Source organism: Bufo bufo, chromosome 2 (assembly GCF_905171765.1).
Source record: "Bufo bufo chromosome 2, aBufBuf1.1, whole genome shotgun sequence".
NCBI lineage: Eukaryota > Metazoa > Chordata > Amphibia > Anura > Bufonidae > Bufo > Bufo bufo.
This window is the reverse complement of record NC_053390.1, coordinates 637,482,616-637,505,274: the sequence shown is the minus strand read 5'-3', so window position 1 is coordinate 637,505,274 and position 22,659 is coordinate 637,482,616. Positions and strand designations below refer to the sequence as shown.

Sequence of the window (22,659 nt, the reverse complement as noted above, 5' to 3'; positions counted from 1 at the left end):
ACCTCATAATAATAAGTTATGGCCGAAAGCTGTTTCACACAAATATGTTCTGCACTTTACAGGGAGTGCAGAATTATTAGGCAAGTTGTATTTTTGAGGATTAATTTTATTATTGAACAACAACCATGTTCTCAATGAACCCAAAAAACTCATTAATATCAAAGCTGAATATTTTTGGAAGTAGTTTTTAGTTTTAGCTATTTTAGGGGGATATCTGTGTGTGCAGGTGACTATTACTGTGCATAATTATTAGGCAACTTAACAAAAAACAAATATATACCCATTTCAATTATTTATTTTTACCAGTGAAACCAATATAACATCTCAACATTCACAAATATACATTTCTGACATTCAAAAACAAAACAAAAACAAATCAGTGACCAATATAGCCACCTTTCTTTGCAAGGACACTCAAAAGCCTGCCATCCATGGATTCTGTCAGTGTTTTGATCTGTTCACCATCAACATTGCGTGCAGCAGCAACCACAGCCTCCCAGACACTGTTCAGAGAGGTGTACTGTTTTCCCTCCTTGTAAATCTCACATTTGATGATGGACCACAGGTTCTCAATGGGGTTCAGATCAGGTGAACAAGGAGGCCATGTCATTAGATTTTCTTCTTTTATACCCTTTCTTGCCAGCCACGCTGTGGAGTACTTGGACGCGCGTGATGGAGCATTGTCCTGCATGAAAATCATGTTTTTCTTGAAGGATGCAGACTTCTTCCTGTACCACTGCTTAAAGAAGGTGTCTTCCAGAAACTGGCAGTAGGACTGGGAGTTGAGCTTGACTCCATCCTCAACCCGAAAAGGCCCCACAAGCTCATCTTTGATGATACCAGCCCAAACCAGTACTCCACCTCCACCTTGCTGGCGTCTGAGTCGGACTGGAGCTCTCTGCCCTTTACCAATCCAGCCACGGGCCCATCCATCTGGCCCATCAAGACTCACTCTCATTTCATCAGTCCATAAAACTTTAGAAAAATCAGTCTTGAGATATTTCTTGGCCCAGTCTTGACGTTTCAGCTTGTGTGTCTTGTTCAGTGGTGGTTGTCTTTCAGCCTTTCTTACCTTGGCCATGTCTCTGAGTATTGCACACCTTGTGCTTTTGGGCACTCCAGTGATGTTGCAGCTCTGAAATATGGCCAAACTGGTGGCAAGTGGCATCTTGGCAGCTGCACGCTTGACTTTTCTCAGTTCATGGGCAGTTATTTTGCGCCTTGGTTTTTCCACACGCTTCTTGCGACCCTGTTGACTATTTTGAATGAAACGCTTGATTGTTCGATGATCACGCTTCAGAAGCTTTGCAATTTTAAGAGTGCTGCATCCCTCTGCAAGATATCTCACTATTTTTGACTTTTCTGAGCCTGTCAAGTCCTTCTTTTGACCCATTTTGCCAAAGGAAAGGAAGTTGCCTAATATTTATGCACACCTAATATAGGGTGTTGATGTCATTAGACCACACCCCTTCTCATTACAGAGATGCACATCACCTAATATGCTTAATTGGTAGTAGGCTTTCGAGCCTATACAGCTTGGAGTAAGACAACATGCATAAAGAGGGTGATGTGGTCAAAATACTCATTTGCCTAATAATTCTGCACGCAGTGTAAATATTAAAAGAATACTTCAGAGAAGTGCCATCTACGAAGAACACACGTACCATTGACTATTAATGTGTGTCACAAACCAGCGGGTGTGAACCCACTGTGCAACGTGTCCTACCTCCTCTAAGGGCGTTGTCTGAGTAAACCCCTCGATTCTTCACAGTACCACTGATGGTGGGGATAGACTTTCCCGAGGGGAACACCAGGTTGCTACCTCTTGAGGAGGATAGGCACACGAGGCAGCTGGTCCAGGCAGACCAAGAGGTACCAGGTAAAGGTACCAGAAGTACAGGCGTAGTCATTGCCAGGAGCAACAGTGCAGGACCGAAGGATGAGGCAGAGGTGTAGTCAGACAGGCGAAAGGTCAGGGCAGGCAGCACAAATACAGGTCAGTCAATCTGGTTCGGCAACAGGAGAGTCAAGGCTAGCAGGCAGGGATCAGACGGGTAGCATAATCCAATAACACAAATGCAAGTCAGGAACACAAGTGGTTATCAGGAGCCTTAGCAGAGCACAAGGACCTTGACACTGAGGGAAGGGGGCTGGGCCACTTATATATGTGCCTGAGGGCTAGGATTGCATAACCTAACCCATAAAACCCAGGAATTGATGCGCGCCAGCCCTTAAAGGGAACCTGTCACCTGGATTTTGGGTATAGAGCTGAGGACATGGGTTGCTAGATGGCCGCTAACACATCTGCAATACCCAGTCCCCATAGCTCTATGTGCTTTTATTGTGTAAAAAAAAACCTGTTTGATACATATGCAAATTAACCAGAGATGAGTCAGAGCTTGAAAATATGACTCTTCTCTGGTCACACAAGTAAGATATGACTCTTATGTTAATTTGCATAAAAGGCGGGAAGTACATAAATGCATAATACTTATTGAATTCGTCTGCAAATGAAATTTAAAGTGTAATTTATATGTTTAGGGTAACACAATGAACATTTAGAAACGCTCAGTGAGGGTAACATAGTAGAGGTGACAGGTTCCCTTTAAGGAAGTGCTGCAAAAAAACAGCAGCAAGCATGCTGTGGCCAGGGCTGAGATGAAACTGTGGAGGGGATCCTCAGAACCACAGCACCTACACAAACAGAGCCCAGAGCTGCAGCGGTGAATGGAAACTCTGGCCACAGATCACCGCTGACACAAGTAATTTTCCACTGACTGAGGGTCACAAAGACACTCACTACTTTGGTCTGTGATTTTGAACCACTGACCATCTTGTCACAGATGTCATCAGGAAACTTATAGGGGTTTTCTGGCATTTTTGTACTGATGGCCTCTCCTCAAGATAGGTCATTAATATCTGATCGTGGGGGTCCAACTCCATGCACCCCTGACAATCAGCTGTTTGAAGAGACTGGCGGTCATGCCTCTTCCTGGGGAAGAGACGTCACCTCAGTCACATGGCCTAGGCACAGCTCAATCCCATTCAAGTGAATGGACCTGAGCTGCAACACCAAGTACAGCCATTATACAATGTACGGTGATGTGTTTGATAAGCTGTGAGGACGCCACAGCTCCCACCAAAGCGTCTCTTCAAACTGCTGATTGGCAGGGGTGCCAAGTGTTGGGCCCCCACGATCAGATATTGATGACCTATACTAAGGATAAATATACAAATCGCTGACAAACCCTGCAATAGAAAGCTACACAAGCTGACATGCATACATGTATATATGGATGAAAATGGGTCCTAACAAAGTGCTGTCATATAGTTGCTGGGCTTGTTATATATCTGAGCTTTGTTGTGGTTGTGTTTAGATCACAAGCTGTGAGCTGCCAGCATCAACATCTGTAGGTAGAGAAATGTAGAGAAATAGTCAGACAGACTTGTTTCAGGAATTTGTACAGCTAAAAAGCAGTTCCCTTCATATGAATGAGATTGTTTGGCTGCAAGCAAATACATTTCCTATCAAGTCCTATTAAGATGAATGGGACAGTTGCACAAAAAATCTGCCACATGTGAAAACACCCATAGGCCCTGTTCACACAGAGCCTTTTGGTGCCTGTGGCTGCGCGGAGTCTGCCTTCCACTGTTTTCAATGGAAGTTTGTGCCACATTTCAAGCACAAGCGGTCTACAGCCGAGACTGTGCCAAGGCAGAACATGTCCTTCCTTGGCGTGGTGTCTAGAGGACACAGCTGGAAACCACAGCAGGTGTCTGTTCGTAGTTTAGCGCCATTCAGCAAGTGAGACCGCGGCATTCACATTGGAAAACTAGAGGTGTTTCTCCCAGGGAATATGTGGCATTTTACACATTCGCTATGTCATATACATTTTTTACTAGATTTATCTGTATAGTATAACGCAGCAGATTACAATTAACTATACATTAAAAAAGGTATGTCATCACATACTAACCAGGCATATATTGCATGGTGCATAAAGTGGCGAAGTTGGGAGGAACCAAGTAGGCGGTTGCCCCAGTCAACATAATGCCAAACTGTAGTTTCTAGGTTTGGAGGGTGCAAATATCCGATGTAGGATAGACTGTCTTTTCTTGACAGACTGTTAGCTCAGTAGTCTCAAATAAACGTTATATCGTGAACTGAGTGTACCATGTGAGATAAAATAATACGTAGCTTTTATTAATCTCTTTTAAAATAAGTGAGACAGTGTTACTAAAATTCTTGCACACTTTTGTGCGTATGGCTCTTTGCTGAAAGAAGGGGTGTTAGGTCTATTGCCCTAGTGGGGGCTAGGTGGTTTTATGATGGGAGTAGCTTCTTGGCGAGATCAACAGATATTACTCCTGTACAGCTTAGCCTAATTGTCTCTGACCCTAACTCTAGTCTTGAGTGGGGAGATTGCCTAACTGGCTGTAGTCAGAGCACTCGCCCTGAAAAGAGCGACCCCCAGCCGCTGGAACCTTGGGCCTGATCTGTATATCCCTTCCTCTAATAGCTGACTGCATGTTCTATCCGACGCGTTTCCCCATAATACAATGGTTCATCAGGGAGCAATCAGTTCAGTGGCAGAGCTTCTTCATATAAAATGGCAGCTTTTAACGTGCGGGTAAAAGCAAGTCGTTGCATGGCGGTGTTTGACAAGCATCAGCGTTCGTGCTGCTCAGGAAAAGTCCAAGGCGCTCTGGTTAAAAAAAAAGGACCTTTTTTAAGCAGCAAGGAAGGGACCAAAAAGACAAAACCGAATACAATGACTTCTGAAGGAGTAAGTATGGACTTCTCGACACTGCAACACTTAGCTTAGAACAGCACTTTTAACCCCATATTCCCCACCACTTACAAATGCTGTGGTCCCCTTTGTTAGCACAGGCTTGTAGTCATGACAAGCTGTGCATAAACAAACAGTTATTAATAAGATGTCCAAACAGCTCCACATGCTGGCTAAACTAGTTTATGTTTATGAGAAAAGGCTGTGGAACCCAGGGCATTCTGCACTAGTGTCTTGGTGCCTTACAGACACTACTGACATAGAATGCGCAATCTAATGTTTACCGAGACAGGCAGATGGGTGTACCGGAATCGCAATTAGTAAAGCTGCAGAATCATAATGATGAAATTGAGGCTCAGTTGACTCATATGCTAAGATCAAGGCCTTGAAAGATCGAGCAGCCTGTACTGATGCGATAGTAGCCAAGTTGAATGATAAAGTTGCTGCTAGGCCTTAGCCGATATCAAGCAAGCAACACATCATCAACGATTTTTCATAAATAGTGGGGCCTTCTCTTTTCCTTTAAAGTCAGGACCAGAATCAGTCGGTGGTAGGCCAAATTTCTCAAAATTTCATCCTACCCAGAAATCTAGTTATAGTTCCGGAATTTTAAGCAACAAGAAAACTGAAGAGTGCATTTCTGGTTATGGAACAATTCAGAAGGTCAAGACGGGAGCACTATTACAGTGTGGACAGATCTAAGCCATACATGGCAGACAACAGATGTTTTGCATGTGCTGGTTTAGTCCATATAGGTAAGCACTGCAAGTAACCAAGTACAAAGGACAAGTTGCCAGATTAGATGTTTTAGAAGTGTGGAAAAAAGGACATATTGGAAGGAATTGCCACTGTGCAAGTAACTGTAATGTGTCCATTAACAGAAACGAAGACAACAAATTGTACATTAGGGCCTAGTCAGCTTGGCCATAAAAGGGTTCCCTCTCAGCTTCATATGCCCCACCATGTGCTGAGGGGTCAAAATCACCAATTTAGACTAGAAAATAATGTTTAATACCTCTGTATCATTTGTTACATAGTCTGTTCCCTGTGTATGTGCATGTCATGTGTTTTTATCAGCTTTTTTTTAAAAGGTTGATGGCTGCAGTCTCTGTTTTGCGAATGTGTGCTAGCCTCACTGGTTTTTGTGGTTTGCATTCCACCAGTGTGAGTCCAGGCCCAACTGTTTTTAATTTATGTATTCTTATGCAGGTATTGGGTTGTGGACAGATAACATTGGTACATGGTGCAGTGTGATGTTATACTGTGCACCCAAGCCGTCAAGTTCAGACAGGCAACTGTAACGGGGTGCCGAAGGCGCACTCGGTCTCCCATCAGCCGCAGACCTGCTGCTTAGCTTCGGGAGCGAGAATCTGTGTTTGACCTTGTTCCCAGGGCGGCTTTGCTAGCTGGTAGGCTCCTGCTCCTAGGTCTGCCTTGAGCGCCGAGCTGATCACTCGGTGCTCGATTGGTCGGTCTATCGGTCATGTGACGCTGACCACGTCACATGACCCTCACTCCCCACTATAAATACAGGAAGCCTGCTGGCCACAGGTTGCCTGTTAATTTAGGTTCCTGGTGTTTGTTGGATACCTGTATACTTACCTGATCCTGTTCCCTGACGATCCTTTGCCTGCTCCTCCTGTACTGCTCATCCCTCCTGATATTTTGACCTCGGCTTCCACCTGACTATTCTTTGCGGACTTTTTTGGTACTTCTTGACTCTCCTGGTATTTATTACCCCGGCTTCTCCTGACCATTCTTTGCTTATCCCTCTGTACTGGGTTGTTCTCTTGGTTTTGACCCGGTCCATTCACTATCCGTTATTTGTCTTGTCTGTCCTTCCCGCACGTATCCTAAGTTAGGGACTGCCGTCCAGTTGTCCCCTGTCATCAGGACTCATGAGGCAAGTAGGCAGGGCCAGGGGTGAGGGTGGAGCGCAGTGGTCACTATCCTCCCCCCTGTGTGTGTGTGTGTACGTGACCGTTACAGATTAACAGGCCCAATAACCACTGTATAATGAATCCTCTGGTGACCCTGACTGACCATGTCTCTAATCTGATGCAGATGGTGCAGGAGCTAGGGGAAAAACTCGGTTCTTTTGAGTTAGGGCAAGGTTCTTCCACTCCTCAGGCCTCCAGTCTGCATTTTGAGCCCCAGATTAAGCTCCCAGAACCCTTTTCTGGAGACCGGAAGAAGTTTATCTCTTTTAAGGAGAGTTGCAGACTTTACTTCCGTTTGCGCCCCGTGTCCTCTGGCCCCGAGAGTCAACGCGTGGGCATTATCATTTCCCGATTACTGGGTGATCCCCAGGACTGGGCGTTCTCTTTACCTGCTGGTGCCAGTTGTTTATCTTCTGTGGAGGAGTTCTTTCAGGCCCTGGGTACCCTCTATGATGAACCAGACAGGGCTCTGGTACCCGAGACGGCTCTAAAGGCACTGGTTCAGGGCAATCTACCTGCGGAGGATTATTGCACCCAATCCAGAAGGTGGTGTGTCCCCTCAGGATGGAACGAACCAGCCCTGAAGAGTCAGTTCAGGTCAGGTCTGTCTGATAATTTAAAGGATCTTCTGGTCAGTTATCAACTTCCAGAGACCTTAGAGGAGATGATGACCCTTGTTGTCCGACTTGACCGACGGGTTAGAGAGAGATGACAGGAACGACAGTTCTCTTCCCACATGGTGGTCCAGCCAGAGGCCTATCCCAGAGACAACGCTGAGGTCTCCACCGAGGAACCCATGCAGGTTGGCATGACCCGAGGTAATTTTCGCCGCAGACGTGGAGAATGCTTTTACTGTGGAGATCCTGACCATTGGATCAACCAATGTCCTAAGAAGGTCCTCTCTGTCAAGTCTCCTAAGGCAAGGCAACCTAAAAACCAGGTACACCCTGATTTTTCTAAATGTAAGCTTTTGGTACCCATTACGATTTCTCTAGGGGTAGATAAATGGCCGGGGAAGGCCTTTATTGATTCTGGCTCAGCGGCCAGCTTTATTGACTCTGAGTACGCTGTAAGATTGGGTATTCCAATGTTTGCTTTACCAACTCCTATCCATGTCATGGCTATTGATGCTATTCCTCTTATTGGTGGTACGGTAAACTCATGTACCTCAGAGATTTCTCTAACCGTGGGTGTGTGCCACTCAGAGAGATGTTCCCTTTTAGTCCTGGAGAACCTACCGGTTGAGGTGGTACTAGGGTTGCCTTGGCTCCGACTACATAACCCCACTATAGATTGGTCCAAGGGGGAGTTGGTGAGATGGGGGCCTAAGTGTGACTCGTGCTTGTCCGTGGTACAGGCTGGGGTCTCAGTAAAGTCTGATACTTTACCCACTGTTGTTAGGGAATATTCTGATGTATTCTCATCACCAACCCCGGAGGTTCTACCCCCCATAGACCTTATGATTGTACTATAGAGCTAGTAGAGGGGGCCAAGTTTCCTAACGGGCGAATTTATAATCTTTCTAAGCCTGAACGCAAGGCCATGGAAGATTATATTAAGGAGAGCCTTGGTAAAGGGCATATTAGACCTTCTGTCTCTCCTATGGGGGCGGGGTTTTTCTTTGTTAAGAAAAAAGATGGTAGTCTTAGGCCATGTATCGATTACCGGAGATTAAATAAAATCACTGTCCAGAATAGATACTCCCTCCCATTGATTCCGGATTTATTTAACCAGGTTCTGGGGGCAACCTGGTTTTCCAAGATTGACCTGAAAGGGGCATACAATCTAATCCGAATCAAGGAGGGAGACGAATGGAAGACGGCGTTCAATACTCCGGCAGGACACTTTGAATATCAGGTGATGCCTTTTGGACCCAGCAATGCCCCAGCTGTGTTCCAAAACTTCATGAATGACATTCTTAGGGAGTTCTTAGGTAAATTTGTTATTGTCTATCTTGACGACATTTTGATATTCTCTCCTGACTTCGAATCCCATGTTAAACAAGTATTAGAGGTGTTGAGGGAGAATCAGCTATCCGCTAAGCAAGAGAAATGTGTCTTTGGTGTACAGGAGATACTGTTTCTAGGGCATGTTCTGACTCCTCACGCCTTCAAGATGGATCCTGGTAAGGTACTAGCAATTAAGGAATGGGTAAGACCTTCATCCTTAAAGGCCTTACAACGGTTCTTAGGTTTCGCCAATTACTATCGTAAATTTATTATGAATTTTTCTGTAATTGCTAAACCATTGACCGACCTTACTAAGAAAGGGGCGGATTTGGAGAATTGGTCTACCGAGGCCATTTCTTCATTTCAAAAATAAAAAAAGGCATTCAGTAGCGCTCCCATTCTGGTCCAGCCTGATCAGGAGAGACCTTTTATTGTGGAGGTGGATGCGTCCGAGGACGGCGCAGGAGCAGTCCTTTCACAAGGTCCTGCTAGCCTCACTAACCTGAGACCGTGCGCCTTCTTCTCCAGGAAATTCTCTCCCACGGAGAGAAACTACGACATAGGGAATAGGGAGCTGCTGGCCATTAAATGGGCATTTGAGGAGTGGAGGCATTTTCTGGAGGGGGCAAGGCATTGTGTAACTGTTGTCACTGACCATAAAAACCTTATGTTTCTCGAGTCTGCTAAGAGGTTGAATCCCCGTCAGGCCAGATGGGCTCTGTTTTTTACTCTTTTTGATTTTTCCATTACGTTCAGGCCGGTAAGTAAAAAATGTGAAGGCGGACGCATTATCTCGGAGCTTCCATGCTTTTCAACCTACTGAGGTACCACCTGAATCCATCCTACCAGCAAAAATCTTCATAGCAGCTCTAACCCAGGATATCTCAGCTCGCATTAGGTCTGAATAACATATGCCACCGGTATCCACCCCAACAGATAAGTTTTTTGTCCCCGTACAATTTTGTCTCCAGCTGTTGGGTGAGTGTCACGATTCTGCCTTTTGTGGACATCCGGGTGTTGAGGGCACTAAGGATCTGGTTTCTAGATCTTATTGGTGGCCCACTCTAACTAGGGATGTCAAGTCCTACGTGTCAGCCTGGGAGGTTTGTGCCAGGACTCGCCCTGCTGGTAACCTACGACCCCTAGCCATTCCCAGTAGACCCTGGTCCCATATCTCGATGGACTTTATAACTGACCTACCGCCGACGGAGGGTAAGACTGTGGTTTTGGTAGTGGTCGATAGGTTTAGAAAGATGGTCCATTTCATTCCCCTGTCTAAACTCCCGAATGCCAAAACCCTGGCGTCTACTTTTGTGAAAGAAATTGTTCGATTGCATGGTATCCCGGAAAATATTGTTTCTGACAGGGGTGTGCAGTTTGTGTCCAAATTCTGGAGGGCCTTCTGTCAAAAATGGCAAATTTCATTGTCTTTTTCCTCTGCCTACCACCCTGAGAGTAATGGGCAGACTGAACGCCTTAATCAGTCTGTGGAACAATTCTTGAGGTTGTATGTTGCTGATGACCAGCAATTATAGGTTAAATTTCTTCCATTGGCTGAATTTGCTTTGAATAACCATGTCAATTCTTCTGCTGGGGTTTCACCTTTCTTTTGTAACCATGGTTTCCATCCCCGTTTTCATTCTGGGTCATCAGTCTCCTCCTCTAACCCTGAGGCGGATAGGCTCTCCTCTGAACGGTGCACAGTTTGGGTCCGGGGTCAATCGAACTTAGAAAAGGCTCAAAGTTCTCAGAAACTCAAGGCCGATAGGAGAAGTTCAAGGGGGGAGAATTTTCAGGTTGGGGATAAGGTATGGTTGTCCTCCAAGAATCTCTCTCTTAAGGTAGATTCAAAAAGTTTGCTCCTCGTTTTATTGGACCATATAAGATCACGGAGGTGATTAACCTGGTATCACTTAGGTTGGAGCTGCCCGAGTCATTCCACATTCATAATGTGTTCCATAAATCTCTACTTAAAAAATATTTTGAACCGGTAGTACCATCGAAAGCCTCGCCTCTGCCGGTTCTTGTTAATGATGCTGTCGAGTATGTGGTGTCTAAAATAGTGGATGTCAGGAAGGTGCGTAATTCCTTGCAGTACCTGATTCACTGGAAGGGGTATGGACCTGAAGAGAGATCTTGGGTACCTGCCAGGGAGGTTCATGCTCCTAGACTTGTTTGAATATTTCATTTAGAACAACCTGAAAGGCCATCGCCTGAAGTCTTGGGTCCGGGGGCCCCTCGTAAAAGGGGGGGTACTGTAACGGGGTGCCAAAGGCGCACTCGGTCTCCCATCAGCTGCAGACCTGCTGCTTAGCTTCGGGAGCGAGGATCTGTGTTTGACCTTGTCCACAGGTTGCCTGTTAATTTAGGTTCCTGGCGTTTGTTGGATACCTGTATACTTACCTGATCCTGTTCCCTGACGATCCTTTGCCTGCTCCTGTACTGCGCATCCCTCCTGATATTTTGACCTCGGCTTCCACCTGACTATTCTTTGCGGACTCCTTTGGTACTTCTCGACTCTCCTGGTATTTATGACCCCGGCTTCTCCTGACTATTCTTTGCTTATCCCTCTGTACTGCGTTGTCCTCTTGATTTTGACCCGGTCCGTTCACTATCCGTTATTTGTCTTGTCTGTCCTCCCCGCACGTATCCTAAGTTAGGGACTGCCGTCCAGTTGTCCCCTGTCATCAGGACTCGTGAGGCAAGTAGGCAGGGCCAGGGGTGAGGGTGGAGCTCAGTGGTCACTATCCTCCCCCATGTGTGTGTGTGTACGTGACCATTACAGAAACACAGTTTTTCTTAAGGTTCAGTAGGGCTCTGTTATACTGTGGACTAGCGCAGGTAGTGGGTTGAGGACAGGTAACATTGATACACGGTGTAATGTTATTATACTGTGCACCTGTCACGAATAAGGTATGGGAGGGAACATTACACCGACAACAGGAGGGAAGGGAAAAGCCACTAGGCCCCATCGCTAGGGAAAGGGTCACCTCCTATAGAACCCTACTCCTTGCCCTAACTCCAATCTGTATGAGCACACTTTGAAGGTAGGAATGCCCATACACTGGAACCTGGAGGACCTGGAGACCCTAAAGAGCCCTATGGGTATAGGTAGGGCTTGAGACGACCCCCTTCTTCCCAGATGAATGAACGGTGTCTCCCTGAGGCCTAGTAACAGCAGACACATGGAGGGACAACAAAACACAAAGGAACGAGACATTTAACTTCTGTAGTGAAATGGACGAGCATGAACTCCAGAGAGGACAACACACTAGCTCTTCCAAACCAAATAAAGCTATCAACCGCATAGCCAGAAGGGTGAGGTCAGACTATATAGGGGAGGTGTAATGACCATTAAGCTACACCTGAAACGAGGGGTGTGGTCATTAACAACAACAATACTAAAGCAAGAGTAATTAAAGAGACTGTTAGATCCCTTCATGTGCAGCCAGTCTCTTCGATCTTCTGACATCTGTCACGGGAGGGACTGTGACAGCACCCAAGCTTTCAAGTTTGGACAAGTAACACAGCTTTGATTGAGGTTTGACACAGAATAATTAACAACAGCGAATATGGCTTGTATTTTTGTGTTGTGGGGTCCTGAAGAGTCAAGGCATGAGTTATGCAATGAGATTCTGCTGGCCTCCACAAGACAGGTTTACAGGGGAAAATCAACCTGAAAAACACATGCTGAGTAAGAGCCATCAACCTAGGAACTGTGATGAACAAAATGGTGCTTCATCCACAGCTCCCCTTGGATATCCTAATCCATGAGGTTGGCCATCCTTATCTGTTGATACAGATGAATGGTGGAGGAAAGAGACTGCTATTCTCTGATGATCAGATGCTTAGAAACTAGTGTTGGGATAACGAGGGGTCCTGTGAGATGAATTTCAGCCCAATACCTTCCTCTAGCCTAATATACTTGGGTCAAGGGTGTTAGTGCTGGTATCAGCAAGCAACTAATTGCACCGAAAGGGGAGGACTCCCCCCAGGAGCGTAGTGTACCCATCATCCTGCCCTAGGTATCAATACAGTGGAGCAAAAAGGAAGAACACCAACTACGCCAGAGAAGAGGTCGGACATCCCTCCAGATACCCCTGAGAGACTCTAAAGGATCTCTCTTAGTTTTGGTGCCAAACTGAAAACATCTCCTAATAGACTTCAGCGAGGAAGAAAAATCATAGAGAAGCTAAGAGTCTAGGAAAGCCAAGTCACATCTTCCTAGTGGGAGAGTTTGATTGGATACAGCCCAAAGCAACTTGAATCTGCTCATCCACCCTGTGATAGTCCTTTGTATCCTGGTGGTTATACCTTAGACTGTTCTTCATTTACAGACAAATTAAGGGACTGGCCAGCCAACTATAGCAAGACCAGGAAGAAAGTCATGAACTTACACAAAGACATGGGTTTAGGACTTGACTCGGATATGGTCCTGTGCATACTTGTATTTTCTTCAATAGTGTACCAATAGACACTCTACAGTAGGTGCAAATGTGTGACAGCCTATACCCAGAGAAACTCACCCAACATACTACAGTGAGTTAATATATGAGTGTATATACATTTGCAGCCTATAGTTGTTTCCCATTGACTCGTGGTTGTGTGACCTGCACATGTTTTTGGATGTATAGGATGTTGCATGAGTCTCTATGGGTACACAAACTAAGTTTAATTACTGCTGGGTGTATTGTTTTGTAATTTTTCTATGGGTAGCTGGTTATGTGTAGATAAGATTGTACCTTTATTATGTCCGTGTTTGGCTAAAAGAGAGTAGAAACTACTAGGGACAGGTAAGGTACCCACACTGTTTAAGGCAGGGGTGCACAACCTGCGGCCCGGGGGCCACATGCGGCCCTTGATACTATTCTGTGCGGCCCCCAACCATCTGGTAACAGACATGCATGTCTATGTCTTGTGGCTGCTCACATGTATTTTTCATGTATTTCTCCCATTAGATGGGAGTCCTGGAAGTGTAACTAGACATTAATGGTATATAATGTGTGTTCAATATGCCATAAGTACAATATTTCAGTTGTTAATGCACCTTTAAATTTTAATATCGGCCCTCGTCATTGATTCAGTCTGGCAATGTGGCCCCCAACCAGGAAACGTTTTGCACCGCTGGTTTAAGGTATTTGCCATGTCAACCCTAGGAATAGTGGCGTTCGTAAGGGATGGACTGAATGTCAGTACCATGGTTAGGATTTAGGTACTGAAACATCACCTAATACTCAGGGATTATGATCTGCCTTGGTAAAGACTCATGTATCTATCCATGGAGAAAGATGACGATCCCTACTTTCATCAAGGAGAAGCATCTGGTGAAAGTCATTCCTTTGACAGGATGCCATTCACATTGATCGTACCCCAAGACAAAAGAGGTGCTGCATATATCGTCATAATGGACTGTGAGAGTGAAGCCATTCCTGAGTCTAACCAGTAAAAAGATGTCATTAGGATAGGCTGATACCTCACACTCGGAAAAGATAAGACAGCAAAGAGCTTCCATCCTGACACGAAAAAGAAGGAAGATCAAGAAAGGTGAAGATGGTTTATTCTGTGGATGGAGACGTTGGGTTACAGTGACTGGCAGGAAAGAGGTCCCTGTGGAAATGGGACGTCTAGGTACCGAAGTGAAAAATTATACTTCATTTCATCCTGGACTGTTACCAACAAGTAGGGTTGAGGAGGCAAATACCTTCAAGCACAACACTTCCCTCAAATTTTATTGTCCTGTTCTTGACAGCAGAGGGATCGTAGAGGGAAGTGCCTATTAAATATATAAATATATATATATATATATATATATATATATACACACATACATATACACATACACACACTCACATGTCACCTTTTAGGCTTCCCCTGCAGGCACACGTAAGCACAGTCATGTATGCCTGCTGGGGAGGGGAGCAGCCCAGGCAACTGGACAAATGCGTCCAGTTGGGGGCACGTGAAAAGGCAGAGGATCCAAAGATTCTCTACCTGCAGGGGACCACCATCATACAGTACGCAGGTCCCCCCCTCTGGCACGGGAGAGGTGCCGACACGTATGTGGGCTGACTTGGAGACATCATAAAACCTTGCCAGCCCACGTACACTGATGGGCCACTGAGGAGCGTGCCCCGCAGGGTTACTTAAAGCGCTCATCAGGCCAGCTGAGCAGCCCAACTAGAGAGAGCATGAGTCATCTCCTTGGCAACAAGCGCATCTATTACAACGAACCCTTTACCCTCTGGAACTGGCTAAGTAGCAAATAAACCTTTTCTTTGTTCCTACACTCCCTATACATCGAGCATTTACCTTTTCGCTGTCTCCCTGAATGAAGGTTAACCCTCTCCCTGCCTACGCAGGTCAACCGCTTATAGGTTAACCCTTTTCCTGCCCACTCAGGTTAACCCCTTTTCAGGTTAACCCTCTCCCTCCCTTAGTTAACTCTTTCCTTCTCTTGTATAGGGACAGTTAGTGCTAGGTGGGGAAGGAGCCACTGCTTAGGTAATTGCACATTGGGTGAGTGTAGTGATATTTAGAAGGTGTGGGTTTTTATAGTGTTGTATTGTTAGACATAGTGTTGATTATATATGTGTATATATATATATATATATATATATATATATATATATATCAGCTATAACTGTACACTCTGTAGTGTTTAATAAATATATTTTAGTAGAATACATCACATCCAAAGAGTATATAAAGCATTATATAAAATATTCATATACGTAGAGAACCTATATTGCACAACATATGTATCTTCTGAATGGCCAGCATGTCCCGTTATGCTATATAATATCCTCAGTGGGAAAAGGTTCTTTAAATTGCCACTATGTTTCAGAGTTTATTGTGCAGACATGTTGTGCTATATAATATCCTTAGAGGGAAAAGTTTATTTACATTGCCACAATGTTTAAGAGTCTATTGTACAGCCTCCAATTTGTATTGCAACACAATTTCAATAGGTCATATGGCTGACTTTCCTTACAAAGTGTGATATCTTTCTCAGACAATTCAATCAACCTGTGTCTTTAACCCCCTAGTGACCACACACATTTTTTAAAAATTGCATTCCAAGAGCTATAACTTTTTAGTTTGTTCATCAATATACTTGTATACATTGCAGGACAAGTTATAGTTTTTAATGCACCATTTTAAGTACATGTAATGATTGATTAAAGCAAGCTGTTTAGCTAAAACTCCCTTTGTTTACATCAGTAAAAAGGCGTATTAATGGTCACTAAGGGGTAAAAGGTTAAAACAAGAGTTGCTGAACACAATAATCTCTTAGAACAAGAGTTGCGGAACACATTAATCCCTTAAAACAAGAGTTGCTGAACACATTAATCCCTTAAAAATGGCAATATCCTTAAGGGGTTAAAACAAGAGTTGCTGAACACATTAATAACAACAAAAACGGATATGAGAAATATGAGTCATTTTAGAATACATCATGCCAGTAAACCAATGGGTTTGAAGTTTATGGCAATTGACTCCGTTGGTGAAAATTGGAGAGGGGGTGATTTTATTTCCCGGATGTCTAGATGCGTATTGAAGAAAATATATGAATTTGGGTTGGGGGGACACAACACACGAGGCGTCTGTGCCAGGCTGTATACCAGCGCACTGACGCTTCCTATGACTTTCCCCTCACCCCCTACTTCTAGCAACTCTTACATTATTAAGTGTTCTTGCATGGCAAGACCACTTACTGTTATCTCACATATATATTATTATTATAGCCAAATTTACCACCCTAACTCCTCCCACAGTTTTTACACTACATAGACAGTAATATACTGAAACGTACGGATTGTTCCCGATTGGTGTGCTATTACTTTGTGGAACGTTTCGCCGAATGGTTCACAAAATATCGTTTTTGTGTCGAAATTGGTCCTATAGGAATAAATGGCGGAATGTTCAAAACTAGAGTGGGAGCTGACAAAAGCTAGAGTGTAAGCTGAAAAATCAGGACATGATTTCTAAACTGCCACCACTCCCTCATTTTCAAGCCCACCTACACAAATCTTATATCAAAACGTTCAGCTATCCCTGCTGCCACTAAAAATGTCCACGGCTAAGCCATAGTCCTGATAGTTTTCACAATATGACCATTTGTTTTCAACTCAAGCCGCCCATTGACATTCATTGAAACTCCACTCTAACCACCTCAAATTTGAAGGGCAATTTCTAAACTGCGACTGTTCCTTCATTTTTAATATTTCAGAGACATACTACATCAAAATGTAGGTCTGGGTCTTGTGATTCTCACAATATAAAGCTCTTTGCTGTAGGATTTATAATTTTTAAACTACAACCGTTTGAAGATGGCAACCACCAGTGAAGTGAGCAAGTTGGAGCAGTTTATTTTTAACCGCTCTTCTCCGCCCTTGCTGTAGAGTGAGTTTCCATAGGAACCCAGGTGTGTGAGCAGCCAGCAGAGTGACAAAAGCTAGAGTGTGAGCTGAAAAATCAGGACATGATTTCTAAACTGCCACCACTCCCTCATTTTCAAGCCCACCTACACAAATCGGCTGCTAATGTTTTTATAAATGTATGTTTTAATGTAACTGTGAAGCACTTTGGGCAACAACATTGCAATTAAATGTGCTTTATAAATAAATAAAAGTTGAAATGCATTTCTCACTCTATCAAGCTTGCCATGTGCACTTTTTAAATTTGATCAATCAATTGGTTAGTTTAAATGTTTACTATCTTTACTCACTCCAAACACTCCACACAGTTACTCTGCCCACTCCATAAAGTTACTCTGCCCAGTTCAACCTTTCCACAGTTACTCTGCCCACTCCACCCAGTTACTCCACCCATTCCAGTTGTAGACTACTGGTGGAGGCAAGAACACTTCGCACAATTTCCCCAGAAATTGTAGCTTTTCTAGTTCATGATTCTTAGCATTTTTTTTATTCATCTTTTCTTTGTGGGGGATAATATCTATTAATGTAACAGGACAGTTTAACAAAACCGGGAGGATAACATCTACTAATGTAACAAAACGCACAATGTGAATTGATACCGATGAATTAACATCTGGTAATAGCAGCACCAATAAGAGTTTGTTCTAATGATGATCCATTCAAGTAATTAGATCCCACCCAAAAGGGTTTAAAAACATGAACGTTAGGTCCTAGTATTTATTCATCACTTTTTGCACCACTGAGGAAGGAACTACCGGTTCCAAAACATGTCTCATGGCGGTTCCTGAACGGGCAGTGTGGATAGAGATCTACTAGTGTCGCGGCAAGCAGGACTTCGGTTAGCTGTTGGCGTTCTAGCGGGTCTAGCATGTATGCGCAACAAGGAGCTGCACAATCGAGACATCACGATAGGAGGCTAGTTGGAGGAAAAGCAGCACAGTTTGATCACGATCGTGAGTAACATAATATATCAAATGTTGGTAAAAATCAATTGTGGACTGAGTAAACATCCCACTAACTTAATATGTGTGCATAAAATATGAACTAACCGCAAACTGGCGCAATAACTCATCTAAGGATATGGACACATTGTAGCAGACCACAAGGCCGTGTTACAAGTTTACTATTCATTAGGAGTATTGAGCAATCCAGCTAACAAAACTAAATACAAACTGACACTACTAACCACACGCCAAAAACAAAGAGATTATAAGGAAACCGCATTTTTTGAATTTTTGGTATTTTTTATCTATTATGTATGCGAGAGCTCCGCATTTAAAGGGACCGTGTTCATGAAATATTTATATTATGTATAAGATTTAGTAAAAGTACATGCAAATTACTGTGAGCCAGCCATTTTTTCATTATTATTTGGGTCTGTATTAACACTGATGGGTGGTCAGTGGGCCAGGCTCCAGAGTAACTGGTGAGTATCCTCTAGACTGTTAGTTCTTTAAAGGTTTGCACTGACAGCTCCTTACCACCTCCATTGTAGTGCCCTTTCATCTGGAGATGAGCAGACACGATGTCCTTTCAGTGTGCACACCGCACGTGGTCTGGTCTCTGGGTCCGGCAAATCGTTCGGCTGTGGATCATGCACTTCTGCCTTCAGACCAGGAGGTAGCTTTGGGATTATTATCACCTCCATAATAGTTGTTCACAAGTTTGTTGTAACCTTTACTCCTTCCTTATTATATGTTTTTGGTGTTTATTTGGAGTAGTACTACCCAAGATGCATTTCCTCAGTGGCTATTAGTTTATAGAGATCTTCCATTATTTTAGTCCTTATGTGACTCAAAACCTGGAGTGGATCACTCTTAGGATTGCTGGTAAATCCTAAAATGGGATTTAAGGTGCATAATAGTGTGGAGGAATGATTTCCCAATAGCATGGAAGAATGGTTGAATAGAAATATATAAAAAAATAAATAAAATAGTTGTTGCCCATTTATTTTTGATGTCTCACATGTGGCGTATTAGACGCCGGTCTTAATAAACCCCTGCACTGGCGGTGGATTACCAAAGTTATGTAGAGGCACCGGACTTTACATAACTTTGGCGTATCCACTGCGATTCTAAATGTAAGACAGCTTCTTTGCTAGACCATTTTCTACACCTAAACCAGGCGTAGAAAAAGATGAATGAGACAGGCCTCCCGGCCATCCCCTTCCCAGCCCACACCCAATTTTTCGACCAGGGGTGAGCGGGGAAGAAGACGCAGATTCTGCCGCAACATGGCGTATGACAGAATCAGTGCCAGATATACACCACAAAAGTGGAGTATATCAGTCCATAAAAGACATCCTTAATCGATGGAACAATTTTAGAACCTAAATTGGAGGCTTTGTTATATGTAAAGAGTGGGTGTTTTGGAACAAAGGTCCTATTACTTTATCCTTACATATATGGTGCCAATGTTTTTTTCCGACTATCATATGTTGAGAATTAAACGGTAGTATGAGTCACATACTTTGTTCCTCAGCCTTATTGGCAGGTTTATCTTTTATTTTTTCTCCCTAAAATTACGTTCTATGATTCTATCCATTAACTGTACCTTTTCTAATGAAGAGTTAATTACGGCATATCCAAGGTATATTCTTTGGCAAAAAATTTGTGGGGGCTGTAGCTTCCTCTTCAAATTAAGGTGTTTCTGTGCAGTTTCGTTTTAGTCATTGCAATTGGCTTGTTGGTATATTGATTAACCATCTGGGAAGGTGGCAACTTGAATACAGGATGTAACTATTTTTGGACACAGGTTTTTGATATGTGCTACGGATAATCTTGGAATCTTTTACAGTAATTAATGAATCCAATAATTTCTGTCCTGCTGGACAGCACGGACAGCATACAGTCTAGTAATGCCGGCAAGGGACCAATCAGAGTGGTCCCTTGCCGGCAATCAATCCGATTGGTTAGTCTGTGCATTGCGGCAGTGTTAAAATGCCGGTTTCAGGCTCTGATCTGCGCTCTGCAGATCAGAGCCTGAAATCAGGTAGTGTCCTGAAGCCCCCGATCTGTGCCCCCTTCCTGTGTGCCTCGAACCCCCCACCACCGCCGTGAGCCCTGCGTCTGCCATCGGTCCCCGCGCCACCCCCATCCATGTAGCATGCCCCTGATGCGGTCCGCCCCCTCCCCGCCCAATACATTCATCCTGCCCCGATCTGTAATTTCTGAATGCTGGCCATATCCCGTCCGCTTTTCCAGCGCTGCCCCCGATGCGGTCCCCCTGCTGTGTATGATGGCGGCGGCTCCATTCCTGAGCCGCCGCCATCAGCAGCGAGTGTCAGCTCTATGCTGACACTGCTGTAACCCCATAGATGCCGCGGCAGCTCCCTCTCTCAACCATCGCGGCTGCTGCGATGGTTGCCATGGCAACCGGACGCTTTGCAAAGACGTCCGGTTGCCATGGCAAAGGCGTCCGGTGCTGCCACCTACAGGACATCTGGTAGTATTATACTTTGGAATGCAAGAGCATGGCAAAGTATAGTACAACCATCAGCCCCACTGGATCTTCAAGATCCAAGAGGAAACTGATCAAAAAAAAAAAGTGAAAATAATAAAAGTAAAAATAAATAAATAAATAAAAATGTAAATTTAAAAAATAAATTGCCTTTTCCTATAATAAAAATTAAAAAACAAAACAAAAACCCCACATATTAGGTATCACCACGTCCGTAACGACCATCTCTATAAATATATCACATGATCAACCCCGTCCAATAAACACCATAAAAAATAAAAACTGTAAAAAAAAGCCATTTTTGTCACCTTAAATCACAAAAAGTGCAACACCAAGCGATCAAAAAGGCGTATACACCCCAAAATAGTACCAATCAAACCGTTACCTCATCCCGCAAAAAATGAGCCCATATTTAAGACAATCGCCCAAAAAATAAAAAAGCTATGGCTCTCAGACTATGGAGACACTTAAACATAATTTTTTGGGTTTCCGAAATGCTATTATTGTGTAAATCTTAAATAAATAAGAAAAAGTATACATATTGGGTATTGCCACGTCCGTAACGATCTGCTCTATAAAACGGTCACATGACCTAACCCCTCAGATGAACGCTGTAAAAAAAAAAAAAAACTGTTTTTTGGTCACCTTGCCCCATAAAGTGTAATAATGAATGATCAAAAAATCATATGTACCCAAAAATGGTACCAATAAAAACCTCAACTCTTTCTGCAAAAAACGAGCCCCTGCAAAAGACGATCGGTAGAAAAATAAAAAACATATGGCATTCAGAAAATAGACACACAAAAACATAATTTCTTTTTCAAAAATGCCTTATTATGTAAAACTGAAACAAACAAACAAAAAAAGTAGACATATTTGATATCACTGCGTCCGTAACAACCTGCTCTATAAAAAAAAGCACATGATTTACCATGTCGGATGAATCTTGTAAAAAATTTAAGATGACAAAACGGTGCCAAAACAGCAATTTCTTTGTTACCTTGCCTCATAAAAAACGTAATATAGAGCAATTAAAAATCATATGTACCCCAAAATAGTACCAATAAAACTGTCACCTTATCCCCTAGTTTCCAAAATAGGGTCACTTTTTGGGAGTTTCTACTGTAGGGGTGCATCAGGGGGACTTTAAATGGGACATGGTGTCTAAAAACCAGTCCAGCAAAATCTGCCTTCCAAAAACCATGTTGAGTTCTTTTCCTTCTGTGTCCTGCCGTGCGCCCGTACATCAGTTTACGACCACATGTGGGGTGTTTCTGTAAACCACAGAATCAGAGTAATAAATATTGAGTTTTGTTTGGCTGTTAACCCTCAATGTGTTAAAGAAAAAAATGTAATAAAATGGAAAATCTACCAAAAAAGTGAAATTTAGAAATTTTATCTCCATTTTCCTTTAATTCTTGTGGAACACCTAAAGGGTTAACAAAGTTTGTAAAATCAGTTTTGAGTAACTTGAGGGGTGTAGTTTCTACAATGGGGTCATTTATGGGGGGTATCCACTATGTAAGCCCCACAAAGTGACTTCAGACCTGAACTGGTCCTTAAAAAGTGAGTTTTGGAAATTGCTTCTAAACTTCTAAGCCTTGTAACGTCCTAAAAAAATTAAATAACATTTACAAAATGATGCCAACATTAAGTGTACATATGGGGAATGTTAAGTAATACATATTTTATGAGGTATCACTTTCTGTTTTAGAAGCAGAGAAATTGAAATTTTGAAAATTGCTAATTTTTAAGATTTTTTGGTAAATTTGGGATTTTTTCATAAATAAAGGTGATATATATTGACTCAAATTTATGACTGTCATGAAGTACAATGTGTCACGAGAAAATAATCTCAGAATGGCTTGGATAAGTAAAAGCGTTCCAAATCTATTACCGCATAAAGTGACGCATGTCAGATTTGTAAATTTTGACCTGGACACTGGGGCATCAATGACCTTTGGTCATGAAAGGGTTAAGAACCCATTGGGGAAGGAATCTGTGGGGACCTCCAGGTATCAACATACAGAACTAAAGAGGACCTTTCATGTATTGTTTTTGTATAATTAAGTACCTATACTTG

At 43.4% G+C, this 22,659-nt stretch overlaps 1 protein-coding gene across 2 annotated transcripts in view; it reads right to left on the bottom strand.

The window, feature by feature from the left end:
* The window catches only part of IL15 (interleukin 15), a 128,456-nt gene that overhangs the window by 20,181 nt on the left and 85,616 nt on the right, over window positions 1-22,659 (bottom strand). The window lies entirely within an intron of this gene.